General features: G+C 42.6%; 1 protein-coding gene across 1 annotated transcript in view; it reads left to right on the top strand.

The window, feature by feature from the left end:
• Positions 1-7,118: 7,118 nt before the first annotated feature.
• The window catches only part of UBAP2 (ubiquitin associated protein 2), a gene marked incomplete at its 3' end in the record, with an annotated part of 128,801 nt that continues 112,195 nt past the window's right edge, over positions 7,119-23,724 (top strand). Inside the window, exon 1 of the mRNA XM_079707116.1 lies at positions 7,119-7,154. The remainder of the gene's footprint in view (positions 7,155-23,724) is intronic.

Genomic DNA, 23,724 nt, shown 5'->3' on the forward strand with positions numbered 1-23,724 from the left:
CCATATTAATATTCTTTTGATGTATTTTTATAGCTTTTCCTATGCACAGTGTTCTTACATAGTTACATTCACTCAGCAGATTTGGTTCTGGCTTTTTATACCTAGCAGTATATAGCCAGCATTTCCCCATGTCCTGGCATGTTCTTTGTAAATGTTATTTATAAAGGCTGCATAGTGTGGGATCTAGTAAGAATGCCATAATTTATTTAACCATTCCTCTACAGTCAGACATGGAAGATGCTTCCAATTTTTTGCTGTTATAAATAAAGCTGTGAGAAACGTTTTTTTCGGCATAACAATTTTTCCATATTTAAAATTATTTCCTTAGGGCAGAGTACCAGAATTGCTTTGGATGAAGGAGTTTTAATATATTATAACTTTTTGCTTTCCAAAGGGTTTATGCCAACATATATTTCTATTAGGCAAATAAGAGAGTGCCTCTTTTATGAAACACTGATTAGCATTAAGTAACACCATTATTTTCACTCTTTATTAATTTGGTAGGCAAAATGCATATTATTGTTATAACTTTCAACTTAAAGAATTGTGAGTTAAACATCTTCCCATATGTGTGTTGATGGGCTCTATTCCCTCTTTTAGGAACTGATGGTATGCTTTGTCCTCTTATCTACAGAAATTTCAGGGTTCTCAATTTGTATAAGCCTTTTAAAAAAAAAAATTTACCTATTAATTAATTTATTTGGTTGCACTGGGTCTTAGTTGCGGCAGGCAGGTGCCTTAGTCGTGGCTCCAGGGCTCCTTAGTTGCAGCAGGTGGACTCCTTAGTTGTGGCATGTGAACTCTTAGTTGCGGCATGCATGTGGGATCTAGTTCCCTGACCAGGGATTGAACCCAGGCCCCCTGCATTGGGAGTGCAGAGTCTTATCCACTGCGCCACGAGGGAAGTCCCTGTATGAGGTTTTTTAATGGTAAAAATATTAGACATTCAAAAATTTGTTTCCTCCATCTATTGTTTATCTTTTTTTTAAATGTTACATAAAGAAGTTTTCTATTTAAGAGTTGTTTTATCTGTTGATTGCTTCCTTTCTGTCTCTCCATGGCTTGAATATTTATTTCTGTTTCCTTCAAGCGTTTCTATTTTATTTATTTAAATTAAATTTTTAAAAATTATTTATTTTATTTTGGCTACACTGGATCTTCGTTGTGGTGCGTGGGCTTCTCTAGTTGCAGTGTGCAGGCTCTCTAGTTGTGGCGTGTGGGCTTAGTTGCCCCACTGCATGTGGGATTTTAGTTCTCCAACTAGGGATCAAACCCATGTCCCCTGCATTGGAAGGCGGATTCTCAACCACTGGAGCACCAGGGAAGTCCCAAGGTTTGCTATTTTAAAAAAATGACAATTCTTGTTCACTAAATCAGGTTGGTTTCTTCTTCTTCTTTTTTTTTTTTTTTGGTACACGGGCCTCTCACTGTTGTGGCCTCTCCCGTTGCAGAGCACAGGCTCCGAATGTGCAGGCTCAGTGGCCATGGCTCAAGGGCCCAGCCGCTCCGCGGCATGTGGGATCTTCCCAGACCGGGGCACGAACCCGGGTCCCCTACATCGGCAGGCAGACTCTCAACCACTGTGCCACCAGGGAAGCCCAAGTCTGGTTTTTTGACTAAACCAAGCTGAGTGGTGGCCTGGTTTAGTGGAAAGAGCAGGCTTTGAAGTCAGTTTAGAATACTGGGTCTGCTATTTAAGGTGTCCTCTCCTCTCTGTTCTGTAAAATCTGAATATCTACCTTGAATATTTGTAATTGGGATAAAAATAAGATGGATATATATAGCACTGTGCCTGACAGACAATAAATATTTACCCCCTTATCTTTAAACCTTTTGGTACAGAGAGTTTAGTGTAGCTCTAAATCTTTCCCCCAGATTGGTAATAAATTGTCTCACTACTTACTTCTTTTTTTTTTTTTTTAATATTTATTTATTTATTTGACTGCGCCGGGTCTCAGTTGCCCCGGGCAGGATCTTTGTTGCAGCATGTGGAATCCTTTTTTATCTTGTTGTTGTTGCAGCATGCGGACTTCTTAGTTGTGGCATGCATGCAGAATCTAGTTTCCTGACCAGGGATCGAACCCAGGCCCCCTGCATTGGAGCTCAGAGTCTTACCCACTGGACCACAAGGGAAGTCCCATCTCACTACTTACTTTTTTTTCCTTTTTATTTATTTATTTAGTTTTGGCCGTGTTGGGTCTTCATTGCTGCGCATGGGCTTTCTCTAGTTGCGGTGAATGGGGCCTACTCTTCATTGTGGTGCACCGGCTTCTCATTACAGTGGCTTCTCTTGTTGCAGAGCACAGGCTCTAGGTGTGCAGGCTTCAGTAGTGGCACGCAGGTGCAGTAGTTGTGGCTCGTGGGCTCTAGAGCACAGGCTCAGTAGTTGTGGCGCACGGGCTTAGTTGCTCTGCGGCATGTGGGATCTTCCCGGACCAGGGCTCGAACCCGTGTTCCCTGCATTGGCAGGTGGATTCTTAACCACTGCACCAACAGGGAAGTCCATTCCTTACAATTCTTATGGTCCAGTTATTTTCTGAGGACTTTCATAGTCAGTATCTTGTATGAACCTGACAATGCCTTATAAAGTAAGCAGAATTTAGCACCTTTATATAGATGAAGAAACAAGTTTAGAAAGGACAAGTTATTAATTAGTAGAGTTAGGAAGGAACTGGACTTTTAATTTTATTTATTTATTTATTTATTTTTGGTTGCACTGGGTCTTCATTCCTGTGCGTGGGCTTTCTCTAGCTGCGGCGAGCAGGGGCCACTCTTCATCGCGGTGTGCAGGCCCCTCACTGTCGCGGCCTCTCTTGTTGCTGAGCACAGGCTCCAGACGCGCAGGCTCAGTAGTGTGGCTCACCGGCATAGTTGCTCCGCGGCACGTAGGACCTTCCCGGGCTCGAACCCGTGTCCTCTGCACTGGCAGACAGATTCTCAACCACTGGGCCACCAGGGAAGCCCAGGAACTGGATTTAAAGAAACGAGGCACAACAGTATTACCAGGGAGTCTTTTTGGCTATTCCACACAGGTCTCACACAGACTCATTCACACGTTAACTGTTTGTTTACTACTTTCAAAGGTCAGCATGCCCACACAGCTTAGCTGGATCTGGGCATAAACATACCTCAGAAACTGATGGTATATTGTAAATTGTCATTGTCACTGTACTAATTTTCAGCCAAACAAACGGCATATGGTCTTCAGGTTAATAACACATTCACATCTCTGGTGGAAAGATCTTCATGAGAAGCCAAATTTTAATCGGAAGGTTGTCGGTGACATGGAAATTTCAGGGTATCTTTATGACTAATAGGCATGGAGCACCCATTTCTATCTGCCAAATGCAGAGAGATCTGCCAAAGGGATCAAAATATTCCATGTGCTGGTCAGGTCACCCTTTTCCCTGCATGGTGTACATTTTTGCTTAAGGTTTTTTTTTTTTTTTAAGATTCTATATAGACCATTCTTTCTGAGTTATCACATTCTTCATGCAGGGTATAATGCATTTGATTATGACCATTTATTTTACTGTGAGTAGATTAGGTTTGAATTGTGATTAGCTTTATCTAGGTTGTGAAAATTCTTTGGAATTTATACACTTTGATTCTACCTTCCTAAATGTCAGCCACCTATTACTGATTTTTTCTGAAATGGGCCTCATTTAAAAATGACTGATTTCACTCACCTACCTTAGGTACAGACTTGAAAATAAAAAACCCAGGCTTCTGAGAATTTTTCCAGTGTATTTTCCATCACATTAAAATGCTCTCACTTCAGTCCAGCCAAGAGCAGTTAAACAAAAACTAGTGAAAGGGATGGTGATGTTCTTTGCAGTTACAGGATGTGAAATTAGTTTCAGAGTCGATGTCTCAGTCAGGCTGGGTAGAAAAGGGTGGTAGTAAATCCCTTAGGAGAGATTATTTTGAGAGGATAGTTCTATTGCATCCAGGTGGTAATAACTCTATTCAGTGAGGTTTTAGGACTTTGACGCCCTTATTTTTCCCACTGATCCTAGGTCTTAGGTAGGACTTCCTCTTTGACAAATGATAATTTAGTGAAAGCACCCAGTGCAGTAAGCCTGGAATAGAAAGACAGATTAAAAAAATATTTATTGGGCTTCCCTGGTGGCGCAGTGGTTGGGCGTCCGCCTGCCGATGCAGGGGACACTGGTTCGAGCCCTGGTCTGGGAGGGTCCCACATGCCGCGGAGCAGTTTGGCCCGTGAGCCATGGCTGCTGAGTCTGGGCTTCCGGAGCCTGTGCTCCACAACGAGAGAGGCCACAACAGTGAGAGGCCCACGTACCACAAAAAAAAAAAAAAAAAAAAAAAAAAAAAAAAAATATATATATATATATATATATATATATATATATATATATATATATATATTTATTTATTTATTTTTGTCTGTGTTGTGTTTTCGTTGCTGTGAGCGGGCTCTCTCTAGTTGCGGTGAGCAGAGGCTACTCTGTTGGGGTGCATGGGCTTCTCATTTGCGGTGGCTTCTCTTGTTGCAGACCATGGGCTCTAGGCGTGTGGGCTTCAGTAGTTGTGGCATGTGGGCTCAGTAGTTGTGGCACACAGGCTTAGTTGCTCTGCGGCATGTGGGATCTTCTCGGACCATGGATTGAACCCGTGTCCCCTGCATTGGCAGACAGATTCTTAACCACTGCGCCACCAGGGAAGCCTGACAGATGTTTTTAAATATATTAACGAGAGGAAATTGAGGTCTGGAGAGGTAACATAGCATGTACAAGCTAACACATGGTCTCTGGTCTCTCTCTCTTTTTTTAAAATAAATTTATTTATTTTTGGCTGCGTTGAGTCTTCGTTGTTGCGCGCAGGCTTTCTCTAGCTGTGGCGAAAGGGGCCTACTCTTCCTTGCGGTGAACATGCTTCTTCTCATTGTGTGGCTTCTTTTGTTGTGGAGCATGGGCTCTAGGCACACGGGTTTCAGTAGTTGTGGCACGTGTGCCTGGTAGTTGTGGCTCGTGGGCTCTAGAGTGCAGGCTCAGTAGTTGTGGTACACGGGTTTAGTTGCTCCGTGGCACGTGGGATCTTCCCGAACCAGGGATCGAACCTGTGTTCCCTGCATTGGCAGGTGGATTCTTAACCACTGTGCCACCAGGGAAGTCCCTGGTCTCTCTTTTCTTAAAGTTAATCTTTAATTAAAACACCAGTACTACTCCATGTAGAAAATTAAAACATTATAGATTTGACTAGCACCCTCAATCACAAACCCTCTTTCCCACTTCTCAGATACAGCTGTTATCAGGTTTGTATACATCCTTTCGTGTTTTCTTATGCTCTTTTCATTAAGTCTTTGCTTCCCAAAGGTAATTTTCATCTTAAATTCTCCCACACCTTTCAGTACGGCAGGAATACAAAAAGGAGAAAGACTGAATTGACCAGACAAAATCCTAGCTCACTGTCAAAAGAGAGATAAGATACATCTACACATGAATGGTCATGATAATAAGTTGTTTGTTAAAGGCACAGCCTGAGCATTCTTTGATCAATACAGATGAATAACAAAGGCTTCCCCTGAACTGAGCAGGACATTAAGGTTTCAAGTGTTTTTCATCAAGTAATTTAATCTGTAACTAGTCTATTATTGAAACCCGCAAGTTAGTAATTAGCATAGTGCCCTACACAAAGATCACTATATGTTAACTCCCTTCTCACCTTTACTTAGACCTGTTGTGCCCTACACAAAGATCACTATATGTTAACTCCCTTCTCACCTTTACTTAGACCTGTTGTGCCCAAAGGATGCATACAGGGTGTGAAAATAACTACTAATACTTACTGAAGGTTTATTCTGTGCCAAAGTGGTAGTTCACGTAATCTCATTTAATTTTACAACCAGGTGAAGTGGTGTTATCACAAAGAAAAGCTCGAATTGAGGTAAGGCCCGGTGGACTCCAAAGTCCGTGTGTCTAACCAGTCTCATACTGCCTTTGAGGATCAAATAGGCCAGTAAATGAGAAAATACTTTAAACTCTAAAATACTATGCTACAATTATAAACCATTATCTTCTTTTTATGCCTAATTCTTGGAGTTAAAACAGGTGAGGTCATTTTGCAAGGCGGGTTATTCATTGTTTGGAGATAGAAAACCTGGTTTGGGTCTCTTCAGCCAGGAAACCGAATGCTTTCCCTACGCTTAAAACCAGGACAATCCCTTCCTCAAAGGGTTGATTCTATGATTTAATAAAAGTGGTTGTATAAACGACCGACAACGAGTGGGCTTTCAATAAATGTTAGTGTTTTCAGGCAGAAGGGGCTTGGGGGTGCAGAATTCGAGCCCACATTCAACAGGGCCGACGCTGCGAGGCTCCTCCCGCCCCGTGGAGGTGCAGCTTGAAGCCAGGTGGGTGCCGCAGCAACCTTTGCGGGCCGTTGGCATTTTCCCGCGCAGGAGGGCAGGGCGGAGCCTGAGCCCGGCAACGTGGTATCGGAACCCCACGCCCCCGCCGGGACTACATCTCCCAGTAGGAACCACGCTCAGCCACCTGGCGGTGTCCCCGGTTATTAGTCTCAGATGCTAACCCTGTCCACTTTCCGTCTCGGCCTTCCCTCGGTCCGAAGTTACAGGCGCACCATCTACGAACCCGGGAGGGAAAGGACGTGGTGGTGGGTGCCTTTGCTGTGCAGCAGGCTGGGAGTCGTGGCCCCCTCGCACAACGTTTGGGAGGCTAGAGTCGTCTTGAGTGGTTGGACCATATCACGTGACGAGGGGAAAGCGGCCGCAGGGGAGTGACCTGTGGTGCCTTGAGAGGTCATCACAGAGCGACAACGCTGCCCTTGTGGGCATCCTGGATGCGGTGGGTAGTACGTCCCTGATAACTCCGAGTACGAGAAATTCCGTTAAATCTCCCTTGTTGGCTCCATCCGCGTACCTGCCCCGCCCCTCGGAGCTGTTGGCCTCGCCCGGTGGGCGTCGGGGGCGGCTAAAGGAAGCGACGCGCTCTGTGGGCGGGCTGATGAGCCGCCGCAGCGAGCTAAGGGCAGCAGCTCCTCCTTCGCGCGTGACGTGGCGTTCACGTGACGGGCCGGACCGCCTCTGCCGCCGCCGCTTTGTAAGAGGCACATTGGCAGGTAACGAACGGCGGCGGTGGTGGTTCCCGAGTCCAGCGAGAGCAGCAGCGGTAATTGGCACCCTCTCTCTCTCCTTTCCCGTTCCAGGTCGCTGAGCGCTGCAGCTTGCGCTTCGTAGTCCTGGGTTCAGTTCTTTCCTCCAGACCCCTTCATACTGCCCCAGCGCCCACCGTGAGGTCTGGCCGAGCTTCCCTCGCCGGCTTCGTGCGTCCTCAGTTTGCCCAGGCCTGGGTGCTGTCCTTCCTCTCCCCCGCGGGTTGTCCTGTGCTCCTTCCTGCCTACCCGGATCCTTGGCGGCCCGGCTCCACCCAGCCCCAGGGGGCGCCTACCCCTCCCCCCCCGTCGGGTTTCTGCCCTGGAGGGTGTGGTTTTCTCTCCCCGCCGTTGTCCCTCCCTGCCTGTCCGCTCGCGCTCCCGCGCCACGCTGTCGCTGACCACCTTTCCGCTTTCACGCCTGTCGCTAGTCCTGGGACTGGACATCTCAGAGCCCAACTTCTGCACTCTCTAGCCTTTCCCGGCTACCCTGAGGCAAAGTTCAGTTCTATTTCTCCTCATTCTGCAACGCTTTGGTGTCAGACACTTGGGACTCAGTTTTCCTCCTCAGTCCTAGTTTCTGTAGTCTGGCCGTGTCACAGTTGTTCTTTAGTGTAGGTTTGAGAGGGGCTTTGTAATTAAAGCGCCCTCTTTTATAACATTATTCCAAATGTTATTCTTTAATTGGTGCATTGCATCTCAGTTTTCTTTGCCGTTGAATCGCTTTCCCACTCTGCTTTCCCACCTTTTCCCCTGGATTTTCAATCTAATTAGTTGTCCATGCATTTCAGGTGCCATCACTAGTCTCACCACTCTGGTCTTCGTTTATCCTTGTTCTCTCTAGGAGTTGATTCCATCATTATTCCTGTTATTTCCTGATTGACATAGTCCTGTAGTTTACTTCCACCTCTGTTGGATATTGTTTCTACTTGTATCCGAGGTGTCTCTACCAGTATTTAGGCTTACTTTCTTCTGTGCCCTTACAATTGAGAGCTGAGGCCTCCATAAGATATCCAAAGATCATCTTTTATTTGAAGGGCATATAATTCACTTTTTGGGTGAACCCAGTTATTTTATATTTTTCTCTTCGATTATGATAGTACTTTTTTAAACCAAGGGGTATGTCAGTAGTTAGTGTGTTCCTCACTTTTAACCATGAATTGTACATTCGTAATTTTTAGTGTCAGTTTGTCTAACAAAAGTGGAAGGAAGGTGAACATAATACCTAAGCTCTCCTATATCCTGAGGATTGGGTGACTCGGGTGGTGTTTGTCTCAGGAAAGTGAATAAATTCCACTCTCTGGAGATGGTAGGGTCTTCCAGTGCACCAGCGTCTCTTACCTACCTGCAGAGCCCCTTGGTTAGGGCTATCCTCCCATTGCTGTGGAGCCTTCACTTATCATTAGGCAGAAGTGATTAGTTTTCCCCACACTACGTTTCTGCTCGCTTGCAATGTGTTCCTCCTGATTTTTCCTCCTTAAGGCTAGTTCACGTGTGGTGAGATTTTTCCCCTGCCCCTGTCCTCTTGCTTCCCACAGCTCTGATTTTCTCCACCTGCTTCCTTGTTGTTTCTGACCTTAGATAATTAAAATGATTGAGAGAAGGGAGGTTTTTTTTTGTGATTGAAATATGACTGGAAGTGGTGCCGTGGGAATGAGGCCATGGGAAAGGGTTGTGGTAGTTGCCCCTCCTGCCTATTTCCTGCTGCTCTGGTTTCCTCTGGCCTCTCTCTTTAAATGTGGGAGGGGCCAGCAGTAGTCACATGGAGCTGCCTTTAGAACCAGGCTGGAACAACTGTAACACCTCTGCTTCCCTTTCCTCGTAACTGGTGCAGCCTGTGCAGTGCTCACCAGGAGTGTCTCTTGGTATTAGCCTGAGTGACTTTTATTGTTTGGTGAGAAATGGTAGGAGAACATGGAGGAGAATGGGTTTATTTCAGTATCTGTGTTTTGATGGGAACTGGTTGCTCTCTCTACTCCCTTGAGTATAAACTACACATAGAGAGTATAAACCAGTCTTGAAGGTTTGAACTGGTCTGAAGTGAAGCCTTTACTTTTGAAGTGTTGATTCCTCAGTCCTTTTTTTTTTTTAATGACAACTTAACTGTTAAGATTTTGTTGTTGTTGTTATAAGACACTTTTTTTTGGGGGGGGTAAGTGTATTATAAAGGATTAATGCCTGCCCAAAAGAAATAGTCTGCATGAATTCACAGACTGTGAAGTTCTTTGCTTTTAAACAAATCTATCTTGTGAGGCAACCGGTAAGTTAGCAATTATCAGTTAGCTCTTAGTTGTTAATTTGAGTATATGGAGTGTCCTTTAAAAGCTAAATAGTGTGGCACTGGTGGTGTTGACTGGTGAGATGGTGGATCTCTGATAGAGCTTAGAAGCAGCTGTTTTCTCTTTTTTTCCCCCAAAATGAGAGTGGAGATATAACTTGAAGTAAGGCAAAGACAGGAAATATCACTTTGGAAGCCTGTGGTAGGTTTTGAAATATTTTTGATCCAACTATCAAATAAGTATTTAGGGATGGAGTCCTTTTTTTCTTTTTTAAGTCCAAAGACCAAATTAGTTGGGGTTGTTTTGACAGTTATAATGCAAACTTTGTATGCTGAAATTTCCTATTCTTTTTTTTAAAATTTATTTTATTTTTTGGCCACGTCGCGCAGCCTGTGGGACCTTAGTTCCCACACCAGGGATCAAACCTGCACCCCCTGCAGTGGAAGTGCAGAGTCTTAACCACTGGACCTCCGGGGAAGTCCCCCTCCTACCTTTTTTTGTTCGTTTGTTTTCTTGACAGTGTTTCTTTCAAAGATGTGCCTCCTGTGCTTTTAAAAGAAAGTTATTTTTAATTTTTTAAAAAAATATTTATTTTTGGCTGCGTTGGGTCTTCGTTGCTGCAGCGGGCTTTCTCTAGTTGTGGTGAGCAGGGGCTACTCTTCGTTGCAGTGAGCAGACTTATTGTGGTGGCTTCTCTTGTTGCGGAGCACGGGCTCTAGGTGAGCGGGCTTCAGTAGCTGTGGCACGTGGGCTCAGTAGTTGTGGCTCACGGGCTCTAGAGCGCAGGCTCAGTGGTTGTGGCACACAGGCTTAGTTGCTTCATGGCATGTGGGATCTTCCCGGACCAGGGCTCGAACCCGTGTCCCCTGCATTGGCAGGTGGATTCTTAACCACTGCAGCACCAGGGAAGTCCCATTATTTTAGTTGTGAAATTTCTTGGCCTGGGTATTGAAGAACAGGTTCGTGAATTTCTGGCTGACATAGTATGTGTACTACAGTGAGTTTCAATTTTCAGAAAACTCATTTTCATACTGGAGTTATGAGCTCAATTAAATTGGAACCCAGTTAACTGTTTGAAATTAATTTATGAAACAGGGCTTGGACTAAGGAGTAGGTATTTCATTTTAGACTAGGCAATGCTCTACTTTTAAAGCTTGTTAGGAATGTGTTGCTTGTTTTTCTTCGTTTGGAACTCTAAAAATAAAAGAACGTATATTTGATTGATTAGGTCAGAAATTTCATTATGAGAATATTTTCAAGGATTTGTAGACTAGAGAATTTCATTTGGATTTAGACCTGTTGCTGTAACTTTGTTTCTTGTGTTATAATTAACTTTTTAAGTAAGATGTCACATAGGAACTTACTCATTTAAAGTTATGCTGTACATACACAACCTAGTAATACTTTATTTGGCCGTGTCACAGCCTGTGGGATCTTAGTTCCCCGCTCGGGGATCGAACACGTGCCTTCTGCAGTGGAAGTGTGAAATCCTAACCACTGGACTGCCAGGGAATTCTCCCAAAAATACTTTAGTGCTTTAATATTTACTCAAAAATTTTTACCTGTCTTAATCTTCTCATCAAATCAGTCCTAGATATACCTATGAAGACTGTTGGAAGCTCAGAGTTGCTTCTCGTTATTAATGTCTTTCTCTCTGTGCCTTCTTTAATTCTTTCCATTCCCATCCTCCTCCTTTCTGTTTTCCTCTTATTCCTCTCTTTCCCTTGTTTCCTCTTTCTCTCTTTTTTTTTTTTTTTTTTTTGCCTTCTTCTGTTCCTTCACCCCCATACAAAAACACTCAAGTCTCAACTGAGGAGGTTGTACTCCTTCTGACTTTCTTTGCCACCATAACATGCTACTCCCCAAGCAAGCAGATGAAAACCTGAAATATCTTTGCAATCTCATGGGCTTGGGGAAGGTGTATAGTGCTACATGTATTGTGCATGTCTACACAGCTGGAATGTGTGCTCTTTGAAGGGTGTGATTTTTCATTTGATAATAATATAATGTTTGTCATTGTCAGATCGTCAGCAAGGGAATAAGTGGGCTTAAAAAATACAAGTTTAGGGCTTCCCTGGTGGCACAGCGGTTGAGAGTCTGCCTGCCGATGCAGGGGACACGGGTTCATGCCCCGGTCCGGGAAGATCCCACATGCCGCGGAGCGTCTGGGCCCGTGAGCCATGGCCACTAAGCCTGCATGTCCGGAGCCTGTGCTCTGCAATGGGAGAGGCCACAACAGTGAGAGGCCCGCGTACTGCCAAAAAAAAAAAAAAAAAAAAAGTTTAACTGAAATAGGGTCTGGGAAAAAAGTGACTGGCTTTAGGTTTGATTGACAAGCCTCACTTAAAGTAGTTTTCTATACCAAACCAGTTCCTTTCCCTCTCTTTTTTCAAGTTAATTTACAAATTTCCTTTTTAAAGTTGGTTTTTGAGTCAGGCTGGCTGGCACTATTTTACATAAGAAAATACATTTTAGAAAATTTGAAAAAAAAGGAGACAAAATGGTTTTAACATTTTAGTATAAATCCTTTTTTTCCCTACGTGAAGTATATACTTTTTAAAAAATGAGATTGTACTTTGCATACTTACTGACTTTTTATTGAAAAATATAGAATACACACCAAAGGAGGTATGTGAGGTAGAAAAACACGTGTAGAGTTTTCAAGAACTAGTTAAATGACCAAGAAATGGAACATTAATGCTACCTAAAACCCCCATCTCCTAGGTGTTACTTTTTCTCTTTCCCAGGGGTTATCATTACCCTATATTTTGGCCTTATTATTTTTTAGAATAATGTTTACTTGGTATGTATCCATAAACAATATATAGTTTAGTATTGCCCATTTTCAATCTTGATCTAAATGGGACTGTGTGATTCTTCTGATACTTCTTTTATATGTTTTAGATTTATCCACATTGATTCTTAAAACTCTCCATCATTTTCCGTAGTGTGGTATTCCATCGTAAGGATATGCCACATCTTATTCTATTGTGATGGATGTTCGTTTCATTTCCAGTTTTTTGCAATTACAAATTATACTTGTTCCCCTTGTGAACATTTGCACCCCACCTCAAAACAAGTACAGTAAACGAATTAGCTGCGACTGTGTATAACTGAGAGTGGAATTTTTGGGTTGTGTGTGGGTTGTGTGTAACTTTACTAGGTAATCCCAAACTATTTTCCATAGTATTGTACAGTCGTTCTGTGTGTGTGTGTGTGTGTGTGTGTGTGTGTTTGCGGTACGCGGGCCTCTCACTGCCGTGGCCTTTCCCGTCGCGGAGCACAGGCTCCGGACGCGCAGGCTCAGCGGCCATGGCTCACGGGCCCAGCCGCTCCGCGGCACGTGGGATCTTCCCGGATCGGGGCACGAACCCGTGTCCCCTGCATCGGCAGGCGGACTCTCAACCACTGCGCCACCAGGGAAGCCCTTGGATATATTTCTGCCATACCTTTTTAAAAAAAAATTATGTATTTTTGGCTGCATTGGGTCTTCGTTGCTGCGCGCGGGCTTTCTCTAGTTGCGGTGAGCCAGGGGTTACTCTTCATTGCAGTGTGTGGGCTTCTCATTGCGGTGGTTTCTCTTGTTGCAGAGCACAGGCTCTAGGTGCGTGGGCTTCAGTAATTGTGGCACGCGGGCTCCGTAGTTGTGGTTCACGGTCTCTAGAGCACAGGCTCAGTAGTTGTGGCACACGGGCTTAGTTGCTACCTGGCATGTGGGATCTTCCTGGAGCAGGGATTGAACCTGTGTCCCCTGCACTGGCAGGTGGATTCTTAACCACTGCGCCACCAGGGAATTCCTGCCATACGGTCTTATACTTGCCTGGTGTTTATTGTTTTTCTGTCCTTTTGCAGTTTTAATTCTTTTTTGTTTGCTTTCCTCCAATTAAAAAAATTTTTTTTTCAAATCTATAAAAGCTGAAAGAGTATAATGTGTACCTTTTAAATAGAGTTACTAAATATTTTGCCACATTGACTTTTTTTTTTTTTTTTTTTGCTGTACGTGGACCTCTCACTGTTTTGGCCTCTCCCGTTGCGGAGCACAGGCTCTGGACATGCAGGCTCAGCGGCCATGGCTCATGGGCCCAGCCGCTCTGCGGCATGTGAGATCTTCCTGGACCGGGGCACGAACCCGTGTCCCCTGCATTGGCAGGCGGACTCTCAACCACTGCGCCACTAGGGAAGCCCTACGTTGACTTTTTTCTGTATATACTCCACACATTATCTTCTGTGGCTAAATGATTTGAAAGTAAAATGCAAACATCTTGACATTTATGCCTAAATATTTTCTTAGCAAGTGTCTCTTTACAACAAAAAGCTTCTCTTACAAACAGCCACAATAACATTATTACACCTAGGAAAGTGAATAATTATTTAAAATATAATGTATAGGGACTTCCCTTGTGGTCCAGTGGTTAAGCATCCGTCTTGCAATGCAGGGGACGCCAGTTTGATACCTGGTCAGGGAACTGAGATCCCACGTGCCACGGGGCAACTAGGCCCGCACTGCACAACTAGAGAGAAGCCCATGCACCGCAACTAAGACGTGATGCAGCCACTGAATAAAAATAAATAAAATAAATATTAAAAAAAATAAAATATAATGTATACTGTCAATAAAAATCTGATATAAATCCACATTCAGATTTTCCCAGTTGTTCAGAAAATGTCTTTTATAACTCCCTATTCAATCAGGGTTTCTGACTTACCCTATTTAGGTATTGTCACTGAAGTACACTACTGAATGATAATCCATTTCTTTTTTTTTTGTTTTAAAGCTTAGGCTAGTATTTTTTTTTTTTTTTTTTTTATAATGTGGAAACCAGAAAGCCATCTAATGAATGGGATGGGATCCACCCTCCTGTTGCCCCTACTGTTGCTATTTTTTTTTTAATACTCTTTTTTTAAAATTTATTCATTTATTTTTGGCTGTGTTGGGTCTTCGTTTCTGTGCGAGGGCTTTCTCCAGTTGTGGGGAGCGGGAGCCACTCTTCATCGCGGTGCGCGGGCCTCTCACCGCTGCGGCCTCTCCCACTGCGGAGCACAGGCTCCAGACGCGCAGGCTCAGTGGTTGTGGCTCACGGGCCCAGCCGCTCCGCGGCACGCGGGATCCTCCCAGACCAGGGCCCGAACCCGAGTCCCATGCATCGGCAGGCAGACTCCCAACCGCTGCGCCACCAGGGAAGCCCCTAGGCTAGTATTTTTAATACTTATTTATTTTGGCTGCACCAGGTCTTAGCTGCGGGATCTTCGTTACAGCATGCGGGATCTTTTCTAGTTGCGGCATTCATGCAGGATCTAGTTCCCTGACCAGGGACTGAACCCAGGCCCCCTGCATTGGGAGCACGGAGTCTTACCCACTGGACCACCAGGGAAGTCCCGATAATCCATTTCTTAAGTGATTATTTTCTCAATTATTTATCAGATGTAACTGCCAGTCAGGTGATCTGATAAGCAAGAGGTAACTACTGCTGTACTTAGTTAAGATAATTCTTGCAAATGTTAAGTAAATTGCAGTTTATTGTTTTCTTGGGCCATTGGAAGACTGAAAGTGTTCTGTTACTCCTTTACCCACCCCAAGTTTTGAAACACTGATGAAAGTTCCTTTTTGATGTGGGAATGAAGCTAAGCTATTACATTTATAAAAACTTTTTTAGATAGTATATTCTCATGGCATTTTATTTCTCTGAAATGCTCAGAATGTAGGTTAATCCAAATTAGGCCTGAATGATAGTTTTTTGTTGTTGTTAATGATATATGCTACTATACAGGTGTTTACTTGAACAAAGATTTATTGTTGCTACTTGTTAGCAACTGTTAGGTGCTAGGGATACAGATGAATAATGCACTGTCCCTGTTCTCTAGGTGCTTAATTCTAGTGGGAAGACAGTGCAGTTAGGAATGAGGATGCTGTTGGGAGTGACAGAGGAAAGCACTGCCAGTTGATTCCAGGTACTGGGCAAGTCTTCCTTGAGGTATTGGGAGTCTGAGCCTTACTTTTCCTGGGTTATTCCTGTAGGATCAATTATGGGCAAATTCCTGAAGTTATAATTGTTTCTTTTGTTAAAACACTTGGAATGTTAAAACATTTTGAATGTTCAAAATTAAGTTTTATTGGAATTTGCTGTTATTTGGATTACCATATTATTGTATCTTGTTTGGCCTTGACTTGGTAGTTTATTTGTAGCAACTAGTAAAAGAGAAACAAAGTTATTCTTAATGTAATTTAGTCACATTAAACGTTTTCTTTGGGTCAGTTTTTTATTGTAACTTAATGAATGTCTCAATTTTTCCCCTCCAATCAAGATCTCATTTTATTTTGATGAGAAATTTCCTGGTATAATATCAGTTACTTGGTGAAATACTTCTTTGAATTGCTGAAGATCGGATGACCTCTTAAAAAAATTCTTAGCTTATTTAGTACCTTTTTAAAAAAAATAAATTTATATATTTATTTTTGGCTGCGTTGGGTCTTCATTGCTGCACGCGGGCTTTCTCTAGTTGTGGCGAGCAGGGGCTACTCTTCGTTGTGGTGCGCAGGCTTCTCGTTGCAGTGGCTTCTCGTTGTAGAGCATGGGGCTCTAGGTGTGTGGGCTTCAGTAGTTGCGGCTCGCGGGCTCTAGAGCGCAGACTCAGTAGTTGCGGCACACGGGCTTAGTTGTTCCGCGGTATGTGGGATCTTGCCGGACCAGGGCTCAAACCCATGTCTCCTGCATTGGCAGGCAGATTCCTAACCACTGCACCACCAGGGATGTCCCTGTTTAGTACCTTTTTAATTCCTTGTGACTGGGTGTGCTAAGGTAATGGTGGAAAAAATACCCCTGTATATTACAGAACAATCCAGGTGTTGGTAACAGGAATAAAATCCTTTTTAGCTAAAGTAGACCATTTACTATTTTATTATCACAGAAGAACTTTCATTTTTTTAAAGGCAGTTGGAGCTGTTTAATTGTTCTAATGCTTATCTCACTTTATCAAAAGATCCTAGCTGTAATGGGATGTAGCTAGCTTACCATGAACCAATTTATATACTTTGACGGTCTAGCCATCTGTGGGACAAAGAAATGACTAGGAAGCCTATAAAATTACACTTAAGAATTCAAGCTGCTCTTAAGTAGGGCTGTTTAGTGTATCGTTAAGTCACCCTAAAACACCATGGAGTTATTATGGATGTCAAGTAAAGAGTAACTGCTGTTTACATTGAAGGACAGAAAATGAGAAAATGGGTGTTGGAGTGAGAGTTGTCCTGTGGTGATAGTTGTACAGCTTCGTAAATTCTAAAAATCATTGAATTGTACACTTAAGGGTGAACTTTATGATATTCATTATACCACAGTAAAGTTATTTGGATTATTTGAATAAATTGACAGTTTTTTTGTTTTTTTTTTGTTTTTTTTTTTTGCTGTACGCGGGCCTCTCACTGTTGTGGCCTCTCCGGTAGAGGAGCACAGGCTCTGGACGCGCAGGCTCAGCGGCCATGGCTCACGGGCCCAGCCGCCCCGCGGCATGTGGGACCTTCCCGGACCGGGGCATGAACCCACGTCCCCTGCATTGGCAGGCGGACTCTCAACCACTGCGCCACCAGGGAAGCCCCAAATTGACAGTATTTTGAAATAGAATCAACAGAAAAGAAAGTGGTCAGTGTACATTAATCCGATAGTTGCTACCATTTATGGTAGTGATTAGGATCTAGGCTAAGCATCTGAGGTACATTATCTTCTTTGGTGCTCTTCACAGACTTGAGAAAGAGTAAAGTGGTCAAGGTTGCTTAATCTAGTAATTTTTGCGACTTCCAAGCCTGTGCTTCTAATCACAATACTGTACTACTTTACCTATGTGAAGTACTGCTATTGTGAATACAGCCAAGTGCTAGCTGGTAAGTCAAACAGTGTCCACCTTTGTGGTACATAAGGCTGGGGTTTTGTACTGGATGGGGAATGAGGGATGGATATGCAGGTGGGGCCGTTGAATTCCTGTGCCTGGTTCCACTAGACTTATTTCATTTTTATCTGTTTTATATGTTAGGGTTTAGTCACTGGTTTGGTTGGACTTGATTTCTGTGGTTTAAAAAACAAAAACAACACACCTCCCTTTGCTTTAGTTTTTCATTCTGATTTTACTTGCTGTTCTAATCAGCGTGGTGAGCTGGCCTCTAAGCCCTCTGTCAATTTAGGTGCATCCTATGAGGAAGGTCAGGCACACAACACTGAGAAGTGGCAATTGATAACACACCAGCACACCCTAAGAAGAGTGACAGGAAGCCTATAAAATTACACTTAAGAACTCAAGCTGCTATTAAGTAGGGCTGTTTAGTATATCGTTAAGTGACCCTAAAACACCATGGAGTTACTATGGATGTCAAGTAAAGAGTAATTGCTGTTTACATTGAAGAACAGAAAATGAGAAATGGGTGTTATGTTCAGTATGCTGTTGAGAAAACATGTCTGGAGGGGGGAGGCAAAAAACAAAACAAGACAAAAAAACAGGTGCAATTTGGGAGAATGACAAGTGTAGGAATCAGAAAGGAATAAAGACCTTGTATTTATTTGTGATGGTTGGTGGTTTGTGAACAGAAGTTGATGGAATTTAACAGTTAGCAGTATTCTAAAAGATTAAACTTTCCACTTTGACATCAGTTTCATAATTAAGATAGTTAAGACAGATAAATAAGGGTGTGACATTTCAGTGAAGTAGAGAAGAGGCAATTATTGATATTCTAGTTGATACAGATACCTTAGAAATTCTTAGAACCTTTGAGGCTTTAAGTACAGTGACCTTTTATTCAGGTACCTGTAGAAAGTTGATTTCAGAGAGAATGTAAAGGAAGGCATAGATTTAAGGCCTTAAATCCTTTATTACTTGAATATGGGTATAGGAAGAAGTGGTGCACTAAAAGAACGGCTTAAAGGTTTTGAGCTCTGGAACAGTTGAAAAATGCTCTTGGTTACTTGGAAAATTTTGGAAATCTTCAAATGAGGCAGTTTTGGATGAATTCCATTATAGGTGTAGCTATCTAATAGGCAGTTACCTGGAGGCTAAATCTCTGGAGAGACATAGTCTTTAGCTTTTGCTTTGAAGTTGAAGGTAATCATTGATGCCAGTAGGGCATAAAATTTCTGTGGGAAGAGAGAACGTGCTTAAGAATTGAACAATTTTGTTGTTTCAGGGGTGGGAGAAAGATGGGATGCCGCTTAGGATTTGAGAACAAAAGAACTAAGGTGGTGTAGTGCCTTAAAAGCCAAGGGAGGGCTTCCCTGGTGGCGCAGTGGTTGGGAGCCCGCCTGCCGATGCAGGGGACACGGGTTCGTGCCCCGGTCTGGGAAGATCCCACATGCCGCGGAGCGGCTGGGCCCGTGAGCCATGGCCGTTGAGCCTGCGCGTCCGGAGCCTGTGCTCTGCAACGGGAGAGGCCACAACAGTGAGAGGCCCACATACCGCAAAAAAAAAAAAAAAAAAAAAAAGCCAAGGGAAAAAGTTATACAATGTGTTGTATGCCAGAGACAGGTGAAAGAGTGAAACAAGAAAGATTCGACAATTATGTGGAGGTCAGTGGCGACCTGGGGAAATAGTATCTTTCCTTCTGTTGCAGTGGTAGGGTGGTGGAAAGCAGACTGAAAGTTAAGGAGTTGTTTAGTGAGGAAATGGAGGCAGTGAGTGTATTCTTTTTGAGAAATATAGCTTATGTAGTCATTGCTTACAATTACATGCAGTTTCCAAGAGTACACGGAAGGTAATTTTTCTAAGCCATTGTTTTTGAAATTAATCTGGATGTATAGAATAGTTGAACAGGTTTTGATGCACATCCTTGTGAGAAGGAAAAGGGTATTGAATATTTTCTCAATGTAGTCGTAGGAGATTTCCTTATTAAGGAATTTTGTATTTGGTTTGAATGAAAACTGAGCCTTGTGCATAAGTGACAGGTGTGGTAACATTTAAATGGATTGCGTGACTATGTTTTGATGGATACATTCTTCAGGTAACTGATATTTTTTAGAAAGTTGCTTTTGGCGTGAATGAAACAATAATAAGGATGCCATTAGAATAAAACAAATACGCTTAAAAAAAAAGCCAAGCAATTCAAGACTTTATATCTTGAATATATGAGGAAAGCTGAAGAACTGTAATGGAAAGCTGTGGGTATGAAGTACTTAAAAATCAGTGTTTATATTTTTGGCTTATGATATAGCTGTTTTCAAATAGCTTAATAATGGATATGCTGAACCTTTTAAATCAATTGTGAAGTATTTGTTTATTTGTAACAATTGAGTGACAAATGTTTAAATGATTTGTACAGAGATGTGAAAAATGAGAGAACTTGAAATATTTTATCTGTCTTCAGTAAGAATTGAAGATTTGTAATGTAATATTGTAAATCAACTAAGCTTCAGTTAAAAAAATAAAAAGAATTGAAGATTTATAAAGTTTTGTCTGTTGTGAAAGTATAGTTGGGATTTAGTCACTTTTGGCAGTAAAAGTGATTACTATATGAGACGGGTTAGCAGAGATGCCGCTTTGCCCAAAAACCAAAACAATAAATTAATGTGAGATAATGGATTAAAACTTTTAAGTGATTAGGAGTTGAACTAGGTAACATTTTGAGTATTGTTGAATAGGGCTATTTCCTGAAGTTCTTTTCACATCTTGGGGAGTTTGGAGATTTTCCTGTGTTGAGTATTGTTATGGCTTTTCTGTGCTTGAAAATAAGAAGCAAGAGTTAAACTGATATTACAGTTTAAGATAATGTTTTAGCTTAGAGTATCAAGAATTAAAAATCTTTGATTCTTTAATTTTTTTAAAATTTTATTTTTGGCTGTGTTGGGTCTTCGTTGCGGCACGCAGGGTCTTTTGTTGCGGTGCATGGGCTCTGTAGTTGTGGTGTGTGGGTTCCAGAGTGTGTGGGCTCTGCAGTTGAGGCACGCCTGGGCTCAGTAGTTGTGGTGCAGGCTTAGTTGCCCCGCAGCATGTGGGATCTTAGTTCCCCGACCAGGGATCGAACCCATGGCCCCTGCATTGGAAGGCGCTTTCTTAATCACTGGACCACCAGGGAAATCCTGAAAATCTTTGATTCTTGATCTTTGTAACTGGCTCTGGTCAATATGACTTGACTAAAAGAAAGACTTGGCTTATTGAACTTGTATCCCCAAGATTGGTAAGGTAGATTAGCCTATAGCTTGACCCCTTCCCCTTTCTTTCTTTCTTTTTTTAAAAATACATTTATTTATTTTATTTATTTATTTTTGGCTGTGTTGGGTCTTCACTGCTGCACACAGGCTTTCTCTAGTTGTGGCTAGCGGGGGCTACTCTTGGTTGCAGTGCGCGGGCTTCTCATTGCGGAACACAGTCTCTAGGCATGCAGGCTTCAGTAGTTGTATCACGTGGGCTCAGTAGTTGTGGCTCATGGGCTCTAGAGCTCAGGCTCAGTAGTTGGGGCGCATGGGCTTAGTTGCTCCGCGGCATGTGGGATCTTCCTGGACCAGGGCTCGGACCCATGTCCCCTGCATTGGCAGGTGGATTCTCAACCACTGCGCCCCCAGGGAAACTCCACCTTCCCCTTTCTGACTGGGTCTCAGGAAGAGGAAATAAATAACCCAAAGGGAGAAGGCGACTTCCTTGCTTTTCCCCTTCCCTTTGAAGGCCTTGGGACGGAGCAACTAGCAACTAGCGAGAAGTTAATCTTTCTCTGATGGATGTGGAGCTGGAGGGTGGTGGCAGAATGGGAGTGAAGGCAAAAAATTTACAAAAGTATGTCTCAGTCTTCATCACAGACTAAGACTATTGGCATTACGTCTATCCTGTTCTAATGACTCTGAGACTTCACTTGATTCTCGCGGGGGGATAGGTGGGGATAAATGCAGCTGAATATGGTTGTGGAAGAGCCAAGTCAAACTAAAGTTAGAGATAGGAGAATTTGAGATGGGAACATTCAGTTGGCAATTTATTACTCTTAGTTGTGGCATGCATGCAAGATCTAGTTCCCCGAATAGGGATTGAACCCGGGCCCCCTGCATTGGGAGCATGGAGTTTTACCCACTGGACCACCAAGGAAGTCCCTCTTTTTTCTTTTCTGTTTTTTTTTTTGTGCTTGATATAATGCATGCTAACATCAGTGAATCAGTGGTTGTCGCTTAATCATTCAAGCTACCATAGAACAACCTGGGGAAAATCAAGAAACATTGAGGGTTTACTCTGTATAAGGCTTGGGTGGAAAGTCATCTTGCCCCCCGCCCCCCCCCCCCCCCCCCCCGCAAAGACAGCGAATCAGTGATTAAAAACAATGCAGATGATTTTAAAACAAATGACAAGGAAACAGCCTGAAAGACTGTATTGTCGTTGGGTTCAGAAATTATTTTTGGAACGTGGCCATACTATGCTGCCCAGAAGCCATGCAGATATGTCAGTGCTGCCACTTTTGAGAAAGAGGCCAAGGACAAGAAGGATGATGATACAATGAATTTATTTAGGAAAGTAAGTTCCTAGGTATGTCCTGCAGTTAGAATAGTTCATACTAATTCCTCCCATTACCCATCATGTGGCTAAAATAACTGATGTAGAATCAGAAACAGTTAAATCATGTTTATTGTACTGTATTTGCCAAGGAAGAGAAGTATTGCATTTTAGAAGGCAATTATATCAAAAAAGCTTGGAGCCAAAAACATTTTGGCCCCTAAAGAATTTTCTTTCATATTCCCATAATATACCCAACTTCTCAGCTGAATAGTGTAATTGAGGTGCTAATTATTATGCTACCTTGCTTTTCCATAATAGTTTATATGTTGATGTTCTGTGATGAAAGTACAATATAGTCATTTCTTTTGGATTACAGTGATGCAAAACAAGTGAAAACACTGGAAGGCTATTCACTAAACTATTAACAGTAGTTATTTTGGGGTGGTGGAACTGTAGGTGGTGGTTTTATTTTTTCCCACTTTTCAGTGTTTTTTGGAACTTTGTATGACTGTTACACAGTCATACAGTAAAATAATAAAGCGAAATTATGCTTTTTGCAGCTTTCTCACCTTTCCGTTTGAACCAGTTGGATCAAAGTTTTCATCTCAGGTTCTTTGAGGGCAGCAATTCTCAAATTTTATTGTTCATCAAGCCTTGTTTAAACATTTCTGATTCACTAGGTCTGGGATGACCTTGGAATTTGCATTTGTGACAAGTTATCTGGTGATGCTGATGCTGCTGGTCCAGACACCACACTTTGAGAGCTGCTGTTCCAGAGTGGTGGCTTGACATCCTGGCCACACATTAGAAATATGGAGAGCTTGTGGGTTTTTTTTTTTTTTTTTAATTTTTATTGGAGTATGGTTGCTTGACAATGTTGTGTTAGCCTCCACTGCACAACAGAATGAATCAGCCATACACATACAGATATCCCCTCCCTTTTGGACTTCCCTCCCATTTAGGTTACCACAGGACATTAGGTAGAGTTCCCTGTGCTATACAGTATGTTCCCATTAGATGTCTATTTTATACATAGTATCTGTAATGTATGTGTCAATCCCAGTCTCCCAATTCCTCCCTCCCCACCCCTTTCCCCCTTGGTATCCATACATTTGTTCTTTGTACATTTGTTCTCTTTGTCTGTGTCTCTATTTCTGCTTTGCAAACAGGTTCTTCTGTACCATTTTTCTAGATTCCACATACATGCGTTATTATACGATATTTGCTTTTCTCTTTCTTAACTTCACTCTGTATGACACTCTCTAGGTCCATCCAGGTCTCTACAAATGACCCAGTTTCGTTCCTTTTTATGGCTGAGTAATATTCCATTGTATATATGTACCACATCTTCTTTATCCATTCCTTTGTTGATGGACATTTAGGTTGCTTCCATGTCCTGGCTGTTGTAAATAGTGCTGCTCTGAACATTTGGGGTGCGTGTGTTTTCTTTCCTCTGGGTATATGCCCAGTAGTGGGATTGTTGGTTCTGTTTTTAGTTTTTTAAGGAACCTCTGTCCTGTTTTCCATAGTGGCTGTATCAATTTACATTCCCACCAACAGTGTATGAGGGTTCCCTTTTCTCCACACCCTCTCCAGCATTTGTTTGTAGATTTTTTGATGATGACCATTCAGACCATTGTGAGGTGATACCTCATTGTAGTTTTGATTTGCATTTCTCTAATAATTAGTGATGTTGAGCATCTTTTCATGTGTTTGTTGGCCATCTGTGTGTCTTCTTTGGAGAAATGTCTATTTAGATCTTCTGCCCATTTTTTGATTGGGTTGTTTGTTATTTTGATATTGAGCTGCTTGTATACTTTGGAGATTAATCGTTTGTCCGTTGATTCGTTTGCAAATATTTTCT

The sequence above is a fragment of the Hyperoodon ampullatus genome (assembly GCF_949752795.1).
Source record: "Hyperoodon ampullatus genome assembly, chromosome: 6".
NCBI lineage: Eukaryota > Metazoa > Chordata > Mammalia > Artiodactyla > Ziphiidae > Hyperoodon > Hyperoodon ampullatus.